Source organism: Hirundo rustica, chromosome 6 (genome assembly GCF_015227805.2).
Source record: "Hirundo rustica isolate bHirRus1 chromosome 6, bHirRus1.pri.v3, whole genome shotgun sequence".
Taxonomy (NCBI): domain Eukaryota; kingdom Metazoa; phylum Chordata; class Aves; order Passeriformes; family Hirundinidae; genus Hirundo; species Hirundo rustica.
Genome location: NC_053455.1, coordinates 27,723,968 through 27,739,728, shown reverse-complemented (window position 1 = coordinate 27,739,728; position 15,761 = coordinate 27,723,968). Strand labels below are relative to the sequence as shown.

General features: G+C 50.9%; 1 protein-coding gene across 5 annotated transcripts in view; it reads right to left on the bottom strand.

Moving 5' to 3' along the window:
* MGA (MAX dimerization protein MGA) overlaps positions 1-1,616 on the bottom strand; it is a 52,799-nt gene extending 51,183 nt beyond the window's left edge. For 3 of the 5 annotated variants that reach the window (XM_040065948.1, XM_058420843.1, XM_058420844.1), the window contains exon 1: positions 1,522-1,607. The gene's annotated coding sequence lies outside the window, so the exon portion shown is untranslated. Of the gene's footprint in view, positions 1-1,521 lie in introns of all 5 variants that reach the window. The other 2 variants (XM_040065947.1, XM_040065949.2) reach the window with 1 other exon arrangement.
* Between the last annotated feature and the right edge of the window lie 14,145 nt (positions 1,617-15,761).

Sequence of the window (15,761 nt, the reverse complement as noted above, 5' to 3'; positions counted from 1 at the left end):
GAGTGGTGAAAAAAATCTATATGATTTTCCACCAACTTACTCTGCATATACTCATATAACACATTTATATGTATAGTAAACATACAGTCAGAAAGTGAGTTCACATTAATGCTGTGCAGTATGCACCAAGACTGTATCAGCTCATAAAGGAAACACACTATCAAAGTGGTTTCAGATCTCGTTTAAGATATGCAGAATGCCTGTAGCTTTAAATTTACTTAATTCCTTTACATTTATTTGAGTAAATTATTTTACTTAAGACAGACCAGGAAAAAATACAAAAAAAGCTCAACAACCATACATTCAACAAAAGTTCTATGCATATAAAGACCTACAGAGTAACAGTTTCTGTTCTCCAACAAAGTTCTTACATTGTACTGCTGTAACTATTTCTACCACAAGCACCACCACACGCAGCATCAAGTCAGACTAAGATGCGCGTGGTTAAAATATGATTACGTGCAATGAGAGTAATCAAAATCTACATTATTTCAGCACTAGCGCAGTCTGTTACCAGAACGCAATTTCATGTATTTTATTACATTTGGTGACACGGGAGCCTGTTTTATTACACAGACTCTAATCCAGTATTTCAGGGGAAACACGTGTATTTGTGGAAGCTGAAGTTCTGCATAGTGACAGAGATTTCCCTTCTCTAACACGCAGACCTTGTATTTGAGAAGCAGTGGCCAAAGCACTCACAAGTCGCTCTGAGACCCGCCAAAAACAGGACGGCAACGAGATGCGAAAGCGTCCTTCTCCAACACACAAACCAACCCAACTCCTCTCGCAACCGGGACGCGGCTCCGCGCACGGCGCTCCGGGGCGAGCGGGCACCGGGAGGCACCGTGGGAAGGAGAGCGGCGGCGGCGCGAGCCCCGGGCCGGGGCTGCTCCGCCCGCTGCCGCCGGGATACCCAAGGCGCGCGCCCAGCGGCAGCGGCCGCCGCGCGCGCCGCGCCGCCGTTCAACACCGACCGACCGAGCGGCTACCAGGACGGGCCGCCGGGGGCACGGCGGCGAGAGACGAGGGCCCCGCCCCGGGCAGGTGGCGTCACGGCTGCGGGCCGAGCGCAGCACCTGTCGCTTTGAACGCCCTTCCCCTCCCCCGCCCGCCCGACCCCCACCCCGGCCGCGCCGGACGGACCCCAGCCAGAAGCTGCGGGACGGGGAGCGGCAGCCGCCCAGGAGCGGCGGGAGCTGGAAGCACCGCCCGCGCCGGCTGGCGGAGGGCGGCGGGACGAGCGCACGTGGGGAAACCGCGCCGCTCTTCGCCGGGACCCGGCGCGGCCCTGCCCGGCGGGGCTCGCGTTGCCGGCGCTCCCGAAGCGGCCCGCGCGCAGTGGCGCCTCGCGCGGCCGCCGGGGTGCGGCCAGCGGGCCCGGGCCGGGCCGCCTCGTGCCCGCGCCTGGTGTCAATTTTCGCAGTTCGGGCGGCGGGCAGAGGGCGCGCGGAGAGGCGCGCGGAGTTCGCGCGCGACGCGGCCGCTGTCCCCGGCGCGGCCCCGCTCCCCGGTCGTTACCGTGCGCGAAGCGCGCGCGGCCTCCCGCTTCCTTTCTCACGCGGACCGTGTGTCCGCCAGCTGGGGACAACGTGCGTGCGCACCGTGCTGACGTCATGGCGCCGCAGCTCGCGCAGGCGCAGATCAGGCCGGCATCCCCCTCCCTCCCGCCTGCCCGTCACGTGCCCGCGCCGCGCGCGGGGCCCGGCGCCCGGCTCGGCTCGGTCCGGCCCGCGCAGCGCCCCGCGCGCGGGGAAGCTTCTCGAACGTGCGCGCGCGCGCATCGCTCGCGCGCCGGCGGCCGTCGAAGGCTCCGAGGCTCCGGTCGCGCGGCTCCGCCTCCCTCCGCGCCCCCGCCGAGAGTGCGCGCGAGGCCCGCGGCGCACCGCGCCCCCCGGCGGGCCGGCCGGGATGGCACCGCGTCGCCGTCCCCAAGCCCAGGGCGGCGGCCGCCTCCTCCGGGAAAGGGGCACCGCTCTCTGCGCGGGCAACGCGCACCGCGCCTCCACACTTCGGAGTGCTGCCGCCGGCAGGAACCGGCCGCCGCCCCGGGAAGCCCTCAGCTGAGGAAGCAACGAAGTCAGCTATATTTCCACCGTCTGAGCAAATCCTCGCTGACCGGCCAAAGCGCGGCTCAGACTCTGACCGCCGCAGCTGAAGAAGGGCCCCGTGCCTCTGGGAGGGCAGACACAGATGTGTTACACCGCGCCCCCTGAGCCGGGCCCTGGGCGGTGTTACCGACGCGCTGAACGACACAGAGCCCGGGCTCAGTGCAGCCCTGGCACGGCCTCAACAGAGAACGGCACCGAGCGGGTGCCACCCCGTGCCTAGCCTGGCAGGCCTTCACAGACACCAAGGGAATTAGTTACATGTTATAAGCCTGGCACTTCTGACAATAAGCCCACTAAAACAGAATTCTGAACGTTAAGGGAATTCAGAATGCATCAAGGCTGCAGGCAAGAACACCTCCATGAAGCTCCCTATCCTATCCCTTTTTCCATTAAGGTTATTTATTTTACAACACTGCATCCACTATGAAACTACAAAGACTTACACATGGTGCCAGAAGGCAAAGACATCAGTTAGCAGGGTGACACCAAGGTCCAGGATCACCCGTAGACCCAAATTTTGCACGGACCATTGTCTACCACAAACTAACTCTGTCAGGACTGCTCCTCAATCTGTTGGGGTTTTTTGTCTTATTTGAAAATGGGCAGAAAACCAGCAACATTACAAAACGTCAGCACCCCTTTGGAGGTTTCTTGGCAACACAAGTTTATGCTACAGGAAACTATCTCAGAAGAACAGAATTAATGAAAATACATTTTAAGAGACTTGACAAACATGCATCAAAACATTAATACAGGTGGGTCTGTATGGAGGCCCAGAGGAAAGCCACCAGCTCTGTGTGTGCATGCACAGCTCTGTCTCTAATGGGCAGGGTCTTGTGGATGGAGGGGTGTTGGACATCAGGTAAGCAGGGCAGTCTCAGCCACCTGAGAGACAGAGCATGTGCCAGCACCAGGAACAGCGCTGTGGCCTCCAGAGCTGCTGTGTCCACATGCCAGCAACCAGGGAGACTGGGATTCAGGAACCAACAGTGTCTGAACTCTGCTGCTGGAGGGTATCTACCATACATATAAATATATATATTTATATATGTATATACACACATATGTGTATGTGCGTGACCTCTTCCTGCTCAGATAGGGAAGGGAGCCCAATGTGGCTGTCTGCTGTGCTCCTCTATCTGTGTCTGCCTGATCAGCGTGGCCAAACATGTAAATGTCACGTGTACATGTGCTCTATGGGCTTGTGCCTACCAGCAATGCATTTTCAGCCTTATTACTGGTCATATTTGTGGGCGTGGAGCTGCAACAGCCTCAAGGTGTCAGATCCAGCACAGTATTTTTCCTGTAACAAATCCAGTCAGAAATAATTACACTGATTTCAGGGATAGTAGTTTTATACCTACAGTCATCACATATGCTGTAGAGCGGTCATCAAGTTTTAGGGCCACAGGATAGAGATGCAATTTTGTATTAACCAATTTGCTTCTGAACAATGACAATACAGAAATAAGTGGGGGTTTCTTCAGCAAGAGAGTAATTTGTACAACTGAGAGCAGACAGAACTGAAGAGTAGACAGTGCCCCATGTTCATGGCCCACAAGCCACATTTCAGTCATGATAAAAGGAACAAACCAGAAACATGACTGACATTACCAGAGATTTTGCCACAATTTTACCTAAGGCAGATAGAAATGCGTGCCTGCACCAAAATTGAACCCCTGGTTTATCAAGAGAATGGATTCATCATTAGAAGTCACAGCAGTATTACAGACTCCCATCAGCTTAAGTAACCCAGTTCTAAGCAGCTTAAAGCTGACAATAAACAGCAGTGCTGCAGTAAAGAACAACATCTCATTTAGATCAATACAAACAACAGTTTTAAAGACTTGTTCATGCTAAACATGAATTGGCAGCACATAAATGAACTGGCCTGCACCTACTGAATCCCTGATCAGAGGGAGTTACAACCATCCCATTACTGGCTAGTACAAGGTATTTGAAATGCTCAAGTTCACTACCAAGCTGTACACCCCTCCTTCAAATGTTCTTTCAGATCTATTCCCTTGAAGGTATCAGCCACAGTTTTGACAAGCCGTATTTCAGTACCCAGTAAATCACACTCCTGTTTTCAGTAACACCTACACAGCGCTATAAAGCACCCACTCAAGCCTATGTGCTACAAGTAACAAGAGACTGTAACTGTTAGATCTGCAGCAACAAACTGTTCTTCAGCCATTCTTATGTCCAACCTGAGGTAAAGATCCAGTAATAAATCAGGAATTGGATGGTCACAAGTCCCAGGCTTCGCTACAGATGCAGATGTGGGAGAACAACATACCTCTTAGAGTATATATACATGCAACTATACATAGTTAAGCAAAACAGAACAGCTGCCAACTTGTGAAAAACACACAAGAGGTGTCGATTACATTTTTTGTTAGCAATCCCCTGAATACAAAGATTGCTACTACACAAGTAGATACATGACAGTACATTTCTGTCACACAGCATAGTGTGAAAGGCACTACTACAGGAGCATTAGTGGAGCATAAAGGAGGCTTTCAGCTCTTAAATTCACTTGCTAAAAAAAAAGCACTGTTTTCACAACAACAACTGAAACTACACTCACTCCCTGGAAACAACAGCTATCAAAACCAGCTGTGCCAGTGTAACACACCCACAGCAGCAGTCAGCAGTTTATGACAGCAGTCTACAAGTTTATCACTAACTACGACCAGACAGCCCTGACTGGGCTCAAAAATCCCACAATTTGAACATTAAAAAAAAAATCCAACCACCAAATAAAAAACCAAAATCCACAAGCATTTAAAGAGCTGAAAACCTAGTGATGTTACAGCCAGAAGTGTTGTGCAATATACACACTAGAAGAGTTAAAATACAAAAAACATTCTTTAGACAACGTTTTGCCACTTTGGAGAATGGTTAAAAGTAGCAAGCCACAGGAAATTATGTTAATCCAACCAACTCTGGATTAAACTGCATATAGAAAAGTATCTAATCCCACTTTCTGTGCCATAACCAGCCCCACTGGCCTCCAACTGCTTCTCCAGACAGGCAGTAATCTCCCAGAGCTGAATGTCTGCTGTACACAGATGTCTTTAATAATTAGCAGCACCTATGTCAGCTCCAGACCTCTGTCCTTAAGTAACACAACCCCAGCCCAAACGTACGTTAAGAAAAGTTTACATAATGTTATTTTTTATAGGAAATTAGCTTAAAATCGTCTTTTCGCTTTAGTGAAGAAGTACAGTTCAGTGCCAAGAAGATAAGAGATGGAAGAATCTAGACAAAATGTGAGATTAATAAAAAAAAATATTGTAAGAAATGGACTGTTGCAGAAAATAGTTTTTCAGGCATTTTTAAACTGATTTTTAGCTTTCTTGCTGATGTAAACATGCAGAAACACATGCTCCAGCTGCAGTCAGAAAGCATTTATCCCCACAAAAAGTCTGACACAGCTTGTGCACTGCCAGATTTCAGCCCAGAGCGTGGCTTTATACTAAAACCAAATTCACGTCACACTCAGAGCCCTGACTATTGCAGGATGAATAGGTGGTAGTTCAGAAAGTGTTTCACCGACTGAGAGCTACACACCTGCAAGGACAGCAGCTGCTTTTGGAGGAAGTGGGCACATGCCTGGGGGGGTGGAGGAAAGGGAGAAACTCCTGTTTCACCTCTCCAACACCCATACCATGCCAAGGAGTCCAAACTCCCAGCATCCCATAAAGTCACTAGTTTGTCAAACAACATTAATCCTGCCAAGTACAATGCACAGTACTTTGCATATCTCAAGAGTTACCTGAACTTTTGGGAAACACTTCCCAAACTGAAGACTGCAAAATGGAAACACAACAAACTGGATGTGGCACTCAGTGCCACGGTCTAGTTGACAGGTGGTGATGGGTCAAAGGTTGGATTTCATTATTTTGGAGGTCTTCAACCTAAATGATTCTGTGGTTTCTGTGAAGAATGCACCACTGGTGAGAGGGCAGGGGAAAAAGCCAATGTTAACTAGAAATAAATGCTCTTTTTTTTAGCTTTATACAACATGTTATATTTAGGTTAATGTAATTTACATTACTTTCCATATTTCACCAGTCAGTGATATGCCCATTACTCACACATTCAATGAATGCTGTACTTTTTAATATACTATTATTTCAACTACCAAAAAATCACAAAATAAAACAATAAAGCAATGCTTTATGCATTTAGTCATGCAACACTGGCAGAAATTAGCCATAATCAGCAGGAATAGCACCATTTTCATGATTTCAATCCCTTGATGACCATCATGAGGAACACTTATCACACACATGAATCTTCAGCTGGGGATCTTGTCCATATCATAGAAGGGAGGGAAAAAAAAAAAAAAAAAAGCCCTCACCTGAGCTCAGGACTATCCTACTTATCCAGCTATTTTATAGCAATACTCATTGCTACAGAATTACCAATAGCTCAGCAAGTTAGAACTGCCAAGGAACCCGTATTCCCCTTTTAAGTTATGACGAAAAAAAAAGTGACACTAATTAAAGTACAGACCATTGGCTATGTGTTCCAGGTTTATATCCATCTTCATTACTGCTTATTGATTTACCCTGTGGTCAGGCAGACCACACCACATTAACAGAAAGCACTGCACAAAAGTTAGCAAAACACAATTCCAACATCACAAGTATTTGTTTAACAGCAACTGGCTCACAGTCTTGTCATTCTCCAAACTGGCTTTTCCTGAAGATAGTGATTGGAACAAAGAATGCATTTTTATTGTAGATAGGTTTTATCTGGTTCCCATTCATTTTCTCTCTTTTATGCCATTCACATTCCTTTAATGCCTTTTTGATTTGGGCTTGATTTTAAAAAAAATAAAACAAAAGAGCTTTCTTGGTTGCTCTCTTCTCATGACACACCTTCACCATCCTTCTAACACATATCATTCTCACTGCATTCTTCCTTATCCAGCTCTGCAAAGGATTTATCCCAGGTACTAAAACTAGCCAAAATCCAACAGCAAAAGCACATTCCATCTTTGTGTGGAGAGAGAAGAGCAACTCCACCATCATACTTTGATTCTTTGTTCTAAGGTTACCCAGTAATAAATATGACTAAAAAAAGCAAACCAATACAGCACAACACATCCATACCTATGGAAGAATAAGACAAGAGGAGAGCCCTGCTGGTACCGCACTTAATGGCATTGCTCCCTATGCACATGCCATGGCTGAGTTTTTTCTGTAGACCCTTTGCAGTCTATGAAGCAGCAAACAGACAACAGCCTCCTCATAGAGAAGAGCTCTTTCTCAGTCCACTAGGCAGAGACTTATTTCACTGTTTGTATGGAAAATGTCTTGGACTTCCCATTCCTTAGGAAACCAGGTTTTAGAAACCTGGTTTAAAAACCATGAACTTCAGAAACGATATAGTGGATTTGTGTATGAATGAAGAAGTGGCCTATAGTCAAAGAGAAAGAATTTATTTTATTTTTTTTCCCCTGGAAGGTGACCAAACAAGTTTATTCACAAGTGGTTTCCTTCAGTTGCACGCTTCCCCCTCATGGCAGGAACAACACCGTCTGCATCAATACTGAGCCAGCAATGGGTGAGGTTAACAGCCAGCAGCTGTGAGACAAAATACAGAAGTGAACAAATGCTGCCCGTCTCCACTAGACTTAAGAAATACGTGGCTTTTTCCCACATGAAGATGCACAAAAATGCCCATCTATGGGAATACTTTTCAAGCCGAATCGATTTCCCTTTCCAGCTCCCAATACAGATTCACAAGGCACTGTGCCCGAGAGCACTGAAAGGGTGCTGCAGCTGCATCGGGCAGAACACCTGCAAGCGACAAGACCAAAGCATGAGCCTGCCCCTCTTTCTTCACACTGTCCTCGGTTTTCAGAGTCTGCAGCAACTTCAAATCTTCAGGGCTCTAGCCCATCCCATCAAGTGCGATTACAGACGGCCTATGCCTTCACACAGTTCACGTCGGGAGAAAGGCAGCGTAACTGTTGTGCAAGATTTGACATCCTAATAAGTCAGGCAAGAAGCTCCAACTACGTAACGGGAAACCACTCATCTCCCCGGGCTGCTGAAACAGCCGCTGGCCCTCGTGCCTCCCTACTCCTCACTTGCGCTCGCCTTCGCGCTTCGACTCCCTTTAAACTCGTCAGCTCAATACGACGAGTTTCAGACAGGACAGGACCAAAGGCCACCAACGACCGCTGCCCCGCGCGCCCCCGCGCCGTGCCGGGGCGCACGCGCGCCGCCCGCGGGCCGCCCCGCCCCCGGCCGAGGGGCCCCGCCCAGCCCGCCGGCCCCTGGCACCCAGGGGGTACCGGGGCCGCTTCCCGGGAAAGGCTCTCCCGGCAGCCCGGCCCCGTCTCGTAGGTGGCGCCGGCCACACCCCCACCGGGGGCCGGTCCCCGGGAGCGCGACGGCTTAGGGAGCAGCGGCAGCTGCCCGGGGCCGGGCTTCACTGGACCCTTCCCGGCTGGGAAGCCCGGATGCCGCTCGGTTCCTTTAACAACCCCCCGGTCAGGTGACCGCCGGCCGCTACCCATTGCCCGCGCCCCCGCCCGCACGCGCCCGTGGACGGAGCGGCGCGGGGGCACGCGAGGGGAGCGTGCGGCCGCCGGTCCCGTTCCGTCCCGCGCGCGATCCTCTCGCCTCAAACGCGGGCGCGGCGGCAGCGCGCGGACAGGCGGCGCGCGCGTGATTGGGCGGCCGCCGCGCTCACGTGACGCGCGCACGCCTCGCGCCACCTCGAGCGAAAAACTTCCAAGGATGGAGGGAGAAAGGGGAGGGGGGGGGGACGAGCGGCTCCTACCTGACTCCGCGCGCCGCCCGCTCCGCGCGCCGCTCGGCAACGCCCCGGCCCACGCGGCCCTCGCCCGCCACGCGCGACCTCCTGCCGTCCTCATTGGCCGCCGCGGCCTATCACGTGGGCGGCGCACGTTCCCCTGCCCCGTCCCCTGACTTCTCTCCCGCCCCCGCGAGGCCGGTACCGGAGCGCGGCCGCGCGGGCGGAGCGCGGGGGGCAGCGGGGGCCGGCCGCGGCCGTGCGGTGCAGCTGCCTCGCGACGCCCCGCCAGCGGCGCGCCGCCGATTGGCCGGAGCCTCCCGCCGACGCAGTTCCGCTCCTCGGGCGCCGCCGGCCACGCCCTTCCCGCCCCTCCTCCGGCCGTGCGCGAGGAATAACACGCCGCTCGCGCGTGGGGCCGCGCGGTAGCGCCTCCGGTGGTCGTGCCGGGTGCGCGCCCTTCCCGAGGGGCGTCCGGGCCCCGAGCGCGCTCCCACGGCCGCACCGGCCTCGGCCCTGCGGGCGCGCTCCCTTCGGCCGCCCGCAGCGCCTTCCCGCGGCTCCTCGTCTTTCCTCCGCCTTCCGCCCGGCAGCATCTGTAAATCACGGAGCAGGGGTTCCGTGTGCGGCGGGGTGCGATGTTCTGGCGGTAACTGGAGCTGCCAGCGGACGCCGACGGTGCGATGCTGGGGCTCAAAAGGATTTCTCACGCTGTAGGTGCTGCTGCCGCCCCCACAAGGCTCTCGGACCCCGCAGGGCTCCCGGGGTCAGGAGTGTTTGTCGAACGCCCACGGAACTGTGCTCACACCAATCCCCGAGTTACCTGGAAGCCACCTGAGGCTATGTGAGAGCCGAAAGAGTTAAATAAAGTCCCGTCAGCATAGGGATGCATTCACTAATATGTCTGAATATACCAGCCCTGCGCGGTTTAGGCAAAGAGCGATTCTGGAGATTCTTACCTAGAAAGTCTCTATTTGGTATACAGTGAAATGATGGAACAAATGTTGAAGGAAAGAAAAAAAAAAAAAAAAAAATACATGAAGAAACCCCCCTGAGCTCTGGGCAACTTGGGCATGTGCAAGTTGGCTGAATTGTGTGGCAATTGCAATCCAGGGCTGTAACGTGAGGAAGGCCAGGCCTCTTGTGCAGTCTTGAAAAATAATTTCAGGTTGACTAGGGTAAAGGCAGATCACATGTAATGGAAACTAATTCAAAATTTAAACAAAAGCTGGTGGTAAACAGCACCGTAATGTAGCCCTGGGCTGAGATTTCTGTGTTGGAGGTCTTGGCCTCGAAAGGCGCTAAGTCGTCGCATCAATCTGCATTCCCCAGGCATTGTGACATTACTGAGAATGTGTGACAATATGGCTGGGGAGTTCATGAGGGATGTAAGAAGGGAAGTGTCTAATTAGACATAGATTTATACTTCTGCAAAATTGAACTTCGTGTTGAATTGACACCAAATTGAGTGGTTGGTTCTCAGACCACTGAGAAGCTCAAAGATACCTCCCCTCATGCCTTAGATAAGTATATTTGAGGAATCTGTATACAAAGGTAACGTATATCAGCTGGTACATAAGCTAAACTTTTGTTGGGCTTTTACAATCTTACAGAAGGGTTTGGGTGTCAATGGAGAAAGCACTGATGGGCTTAGGAGCAATCTTTTTGGAATTTCTGGGCTGATTGAGGGATAGCTTCTTTGAAATTCCTGCTGCTATAAGGGATGAAGTGCCTAATTCCCAACTGCAGGATATGTTTTAGTTAGTAGGCCAAACAGAGGAAACGTCACTCAAATAAATTTTACTGTTTGACATTAACTGTAATGATGTTGCAAATATATAAAAGGATAAAGAAGTAATGCCAAGGCAATCAAAGGTAGTGGAGTTTTGGAAAAACAGAAGATAACACATGGTGGGGAAGTAAGTCTGATAATCTCTCAAGGGAAAAGATATGACTAAAGTAGTTTTGAAGGAAACCTGATGGTGTTTGTGAATATCAGAGAAATGAGCCAACTGCATGTTACAGCTTAAAAAACCCCAAAAAACCAAACCAACAAAAAACCACCTTTATTGGAAAGAGGTAGATCTCATGACTGCTGTGTTGAAGTTCCTATGCAAGTTAGATTGGGAAATCTTAACTTTTAAAATGTACATGTCATTTGAAGCAGAGATGCCTAAATTACAAATGAGGTTTTGCAGGAAAATCCTTTTGTTCATTGGTCTCTTTTTTTTTTTTTTTTTTTAGAAAAGTATTTGGAAATTAAAGTTCATTAGAGATTGAGGAACCTTAAATAAGCAAGAAAAAGAATTATCCTTCTCTCCCCCTCCTTTCCCTTCTGAATAAAACCTTTAAAAGGGGGAAGTGGAGAAGGAGCAGTCAGTATGTCAGTACCTCTTCCAGGGGTGTGTTTGCCCAGGGACCACACTGCTCTTCAATACCATTTCTTTACCTAGAGGCTCCCACTCACTGGCCCAGTTCTCTCCACCCTCCTGTTCACACATTGTTCACTGTGGGCCTCTTCCCTTCACTTGAAATCAACACCCAACTTTTTCAGCACTTCCATCCCCACCCATCCCATTAAGAGTGATAAAACGGGCCTGGAAATCCAATAGGAGTGTTCCCACTGAGGAGCATATTTAGGAAATAAAGGCTTTACAAAACTGAGCAGAAACAGGCACATCCTTTTATAAGAAGAAATTATGCAGGTTTTGAGTGGGCTGAGCTCGTGGGAGGAAGGAAGTGTGATACAAAGAGAAAGGGTGGTGCTAAATCTGGTCTATGCCTAAGGCTGGCATTTTATTGCCAAACTCATTACCTGCTCTGTTGATTCCTGATGACTGTAGAAATCAAACCCCTATAAACATATTTTGTTCTCTCATTAATAATATCCATTTATAATTAATCAAGATGTAAAAATAATTTCATTTAAACAACAATAATTGCATTTAACAACCATCACCACCCTTATGTTTGAAGTATGTTATTTAAACACTTTAATCAATCACTCAAAGCCTGCAAAATGTCAGATCAAGGATGCAACTTCCTGGGCACTGAGCAAGTCAGGATCATATGAAGAAAATAACGTGTGAATTTTTCATTAAATCAGCATTACACACATGGGAACCAGATAAAGATTGCTGAGATAATTGTGAAGCTGACATTTACTTGCTTTGCAGCATGGATTTTACGTTCCAGATAATGATCTTATCTCAGTACACGGAAAGGGTTCATTGATGATGGTTACTTTCTAAGAGTTTCCCTTGGTTACATTGGAGCTGCTGCTATTGTGCATCCTCGCCACAATTTAAACCTGAACTTTCCCTTTATACTGGTCACCAGAGCTGCAAAGGTAGCAGTGTAATTGTACAGCAAGAGAGGTTCTTCTCTCCAAAGAGAGAGGCCACAAATCAGGCACTGGCACTGGAGAGGTAAGGTTGGGAGGAAAGCCTGTCCAGGTTTTCTTAAATAATTCAACAAGGAAAAATGGCAGGCAAGGCAGAAGGCTTGCCCCTAGCTTTATTGCTGTTTTTATTTCACAGATGTGATAAAGCCCTGCAAGAGCTCATGGAGGTCTCCGGACTGCTCCCCCTTGCACCCTTCCTTCTTACATCTTCCTGCCTCTGGACACTTGCAGGAGCCTGTGCTTCTGACACTGGAATTCTGCTCTCTTTTTTACTGAAGACTACAAGGTGGCCAAGTCTTCCTCACAGGGATCATCCCAGCTTCCCTCCATGAGGGCCAGGGACAATTGCGACCTCCGAATTCCCAAGCTGTTGCCTTCCCCGGCCCAAAGAAGGCAGGGCTGAAACAAGGCTGCACTTCAGCTCCTCATCCTCAGTCATTCTACAGAGCTGGGAGACCTGCGGCAGCACCCACAGAAGGGGAGCTGCTGGCGCCGGCGCGTCTCTGCGCACTTCACTCCTGGCACCGTGTTTATGGAACGCAAAAACCCCCTGGGAATGCTTCGGTGATGAGACGCTGGGATTTGGCTTCCTTGCTGTAGGCGAGTTCCTAACGGGCATAAGGTACCTTTGGGATCTGGCCAAAGACCGTCTCTCGCGGAAGGGAGCAGCCCCGATCAACCCGGCGGAGCTCTCCCAGCCTCGCCGTCTTTCCCAACTGCTTTGTGTGCCGCAGTTTTTGGCTCTTCTGCTGCCGCAAGCCTAGCTGAGCCCAATCTTTTTTCCTTCCTTTTCCCGTTCGGAAGGGACCGCAGCCTAACAAACCCTTTCGTGCCCGAATGGTTCAAGCCCTTGGTCCTCGGTTCTTGGGCTGCCCCTTCCTCGCGGTGACGGGCACGCCGCCCGCGAGGGGTTAAACCTTCCCCACGCAAGCTCCGAGGAGAGGCTGCCGGAGCAGCTCCCGGGCTCAGATCGCTATCGCAGCGCCATCCACCCGAGCCCCGCTGGTGAATGGGGGCGGGGGCCGGGGCACAAACCTGTCCCCGAGAGCTGTGGGGATACAGCCTGCCAGGGAGGCCGGGGCTGCGCCGAGCCCCAGGGTCCCCCGGGGGGCCCGGGGCTCCTCCGTGACCGTACACACTCCCCGTGAGCACGGAGCTGCCCTGGAGCCCCGGCAGGAAGCAAGCTCCAGCTGCGAACCCCTTGCACACGTCTGCCGGCAGCGGTGCCAAAGCAGCTGCGGTGCGGGGGCATCCGAAGGCAGCCCTCCTGGCTGAACTTCTCGACAGCGCCCGAGCCTCTCCTTGGCTCCTAGAATTATTTTCTTTTAAACGGAAAGTGGTGGTGATTTCTCAGCTATGTGAAGCCAGTAGTTCTCATGCTGCAACATCCTCACTTATAGCAGTTTAGAGAGCAGCAAACGATATTACGGATCTAACAGACAGACTCTACCTGTGCCCTGCAGCCTCTCCCGGTGAAAGGAGATGCGAAGCAGGCGCAGCTCGTCCCTCCTGTAAGGGGCAGAGCTCTGCCCCTGCAGCCCAGACTGCCGCTGGCATACTGGGCCCAAGGCCTTGGACCTTGCCCAAAGCAGGAGGCCTAGCCTGTGGGTAACGGGGGAAGGAAAAGGGAGAGAGTGAAGTAGGGGAAAGGGAAGAGGCAGGCACCAGGCGCTGGTATACTGCGCAGAGGGGGAGCAGTGGGGTCACAGGTTTTCTGGGTGGATTGGAAACCCTTCTTAGACCGTTGTGGACCATCTAGAGGCTCCCACGCATTGGCGAAAGTTTTGCCCTCCCCAGGGGTATCTGAGCGGTCAACAGCAGGTGACAGGATCCCAAGGTATCAGCTGTGCTACTTGAGCATGAGGGCACCCTCTCCCCTCCCCTGTCTCCCAGCCCCAGCAGCACTGACCTGGCAGGACTGAGCAGCAGGGTGGACAGTTTTGCCATCCAAAGCAACTCACTGCCCTAAGCACTTGTCTGCTACCCACATCCTGCCTCTGAAGCTGATGCAAAGGAAAACTAAAGCTCCTGAGGCAGACATGCAATGGCCAGAGACCAGCTCAGACACCTGGCAGCAGAGCCCCAGCTCTCAGAGTCTGGCCCGAGGCAAGGGAAAAAAGCGATTGCCTTGCCTAGAAGTCTTGCTCAGAAAGCTACAGCTGCATCGGTGAGCAGTGCAGTCAGAGCATGTTCATAGACCAAAGCAGCTGGCATTAGCAGCCTGCTGCTTGTGCTGTACTCATTTGGGCAGGGATGGTTTCCTCAGTCCAGCTTCTCACCAGGTCTGGGAACTGGCAGCCCTCGGGCAGCCTGAGAGCAGAAGATGCATTCTCACAGCCCATCTCCCAGTGTGGCCTCAGTCAAAACTCCCCCATGCAGTGAGGAGGCTGCAGGACATTCACTATGAACGCAGCATCCTTATCTAAAGCAAGGACATGCTAAAGTGTCCACCTCAAGTCAGTGTTTTCATGTTATGTGTTTCACTGCAACGGTTCCAGAGAAACTACTAAAATGGCACAGGAAAGGCAATCACCAAATATGCAGTTTCTTCATAGATGCTGCTGATAAACAACATAACCACATCACAAACTGCACAAGCAGCTTAGGGCACAAACAAGCAACGAACTCTGTATGGTCTGAGAGCTGGCGCTTGAAGGGGTCTCTGCATCCCTCCCAAGCATGCTTCATAGGGCAGCTCACCAAATCTACATCCAGAAATCTCATCAGGTTTTGCATGCTGAATGTCAATGCAAGCAAAAATTAGCAGTTTGGGGCCAAATTCTCCTTTTGGTTGCTTCCTGTAGTTTTGCAAGAGTCAATAGGTATAACTGAGCAGAGATAAACTCTGGCCAGGAAAATCTCCCAACTCTTAGACCTTATGGAGCCAGAATATAGAATTTTCTCTACCTCAGCAATCTGCTACTCCTTGACAGCTGAATCACGATTAAAAAAACATTCAGAAACATAAGCAGGATTACTCTCCACTGCTCACCAGCAAGATCACTAAGCAGAGTAAAGCACTGAGGCCATCTCAAGAAATGTGCCTGCTGCCAAGGACCCTTAGAACAATTCAGTGGCATGGTGGCAAAGATCCTGAATTGGTCAGCAAGGAGAAGAATTTGGCTGATCATGCACAGCACCCTTGTGGGTGTAAGTGCTAGCAGGGATCAGGGGCTGCTGGTGGTGCTGGGGCTGCCCCAAGCCAGGCAGTTCTCAATCTGAGTTGGGGCAGGGACAGGAAGGAGAGTGTGTCCATAGGGAGGTATTGAAATTGCATTTGTGGGATGCAAAATAGGATTCCATGGCTGAGCAGGCGGCAGGGAGAGCTGCAGGGAAAACAGAAACTGCTGGGAAATGTTTCCTCTATAGACCTGCAGATCATTAAATTACTTCAGCTTTCTGAAGGGCCTATGTTCATCTGCCTTCGTGGGCATTTTTCTTAGGATTGTAAACAATGAATGTGAGAG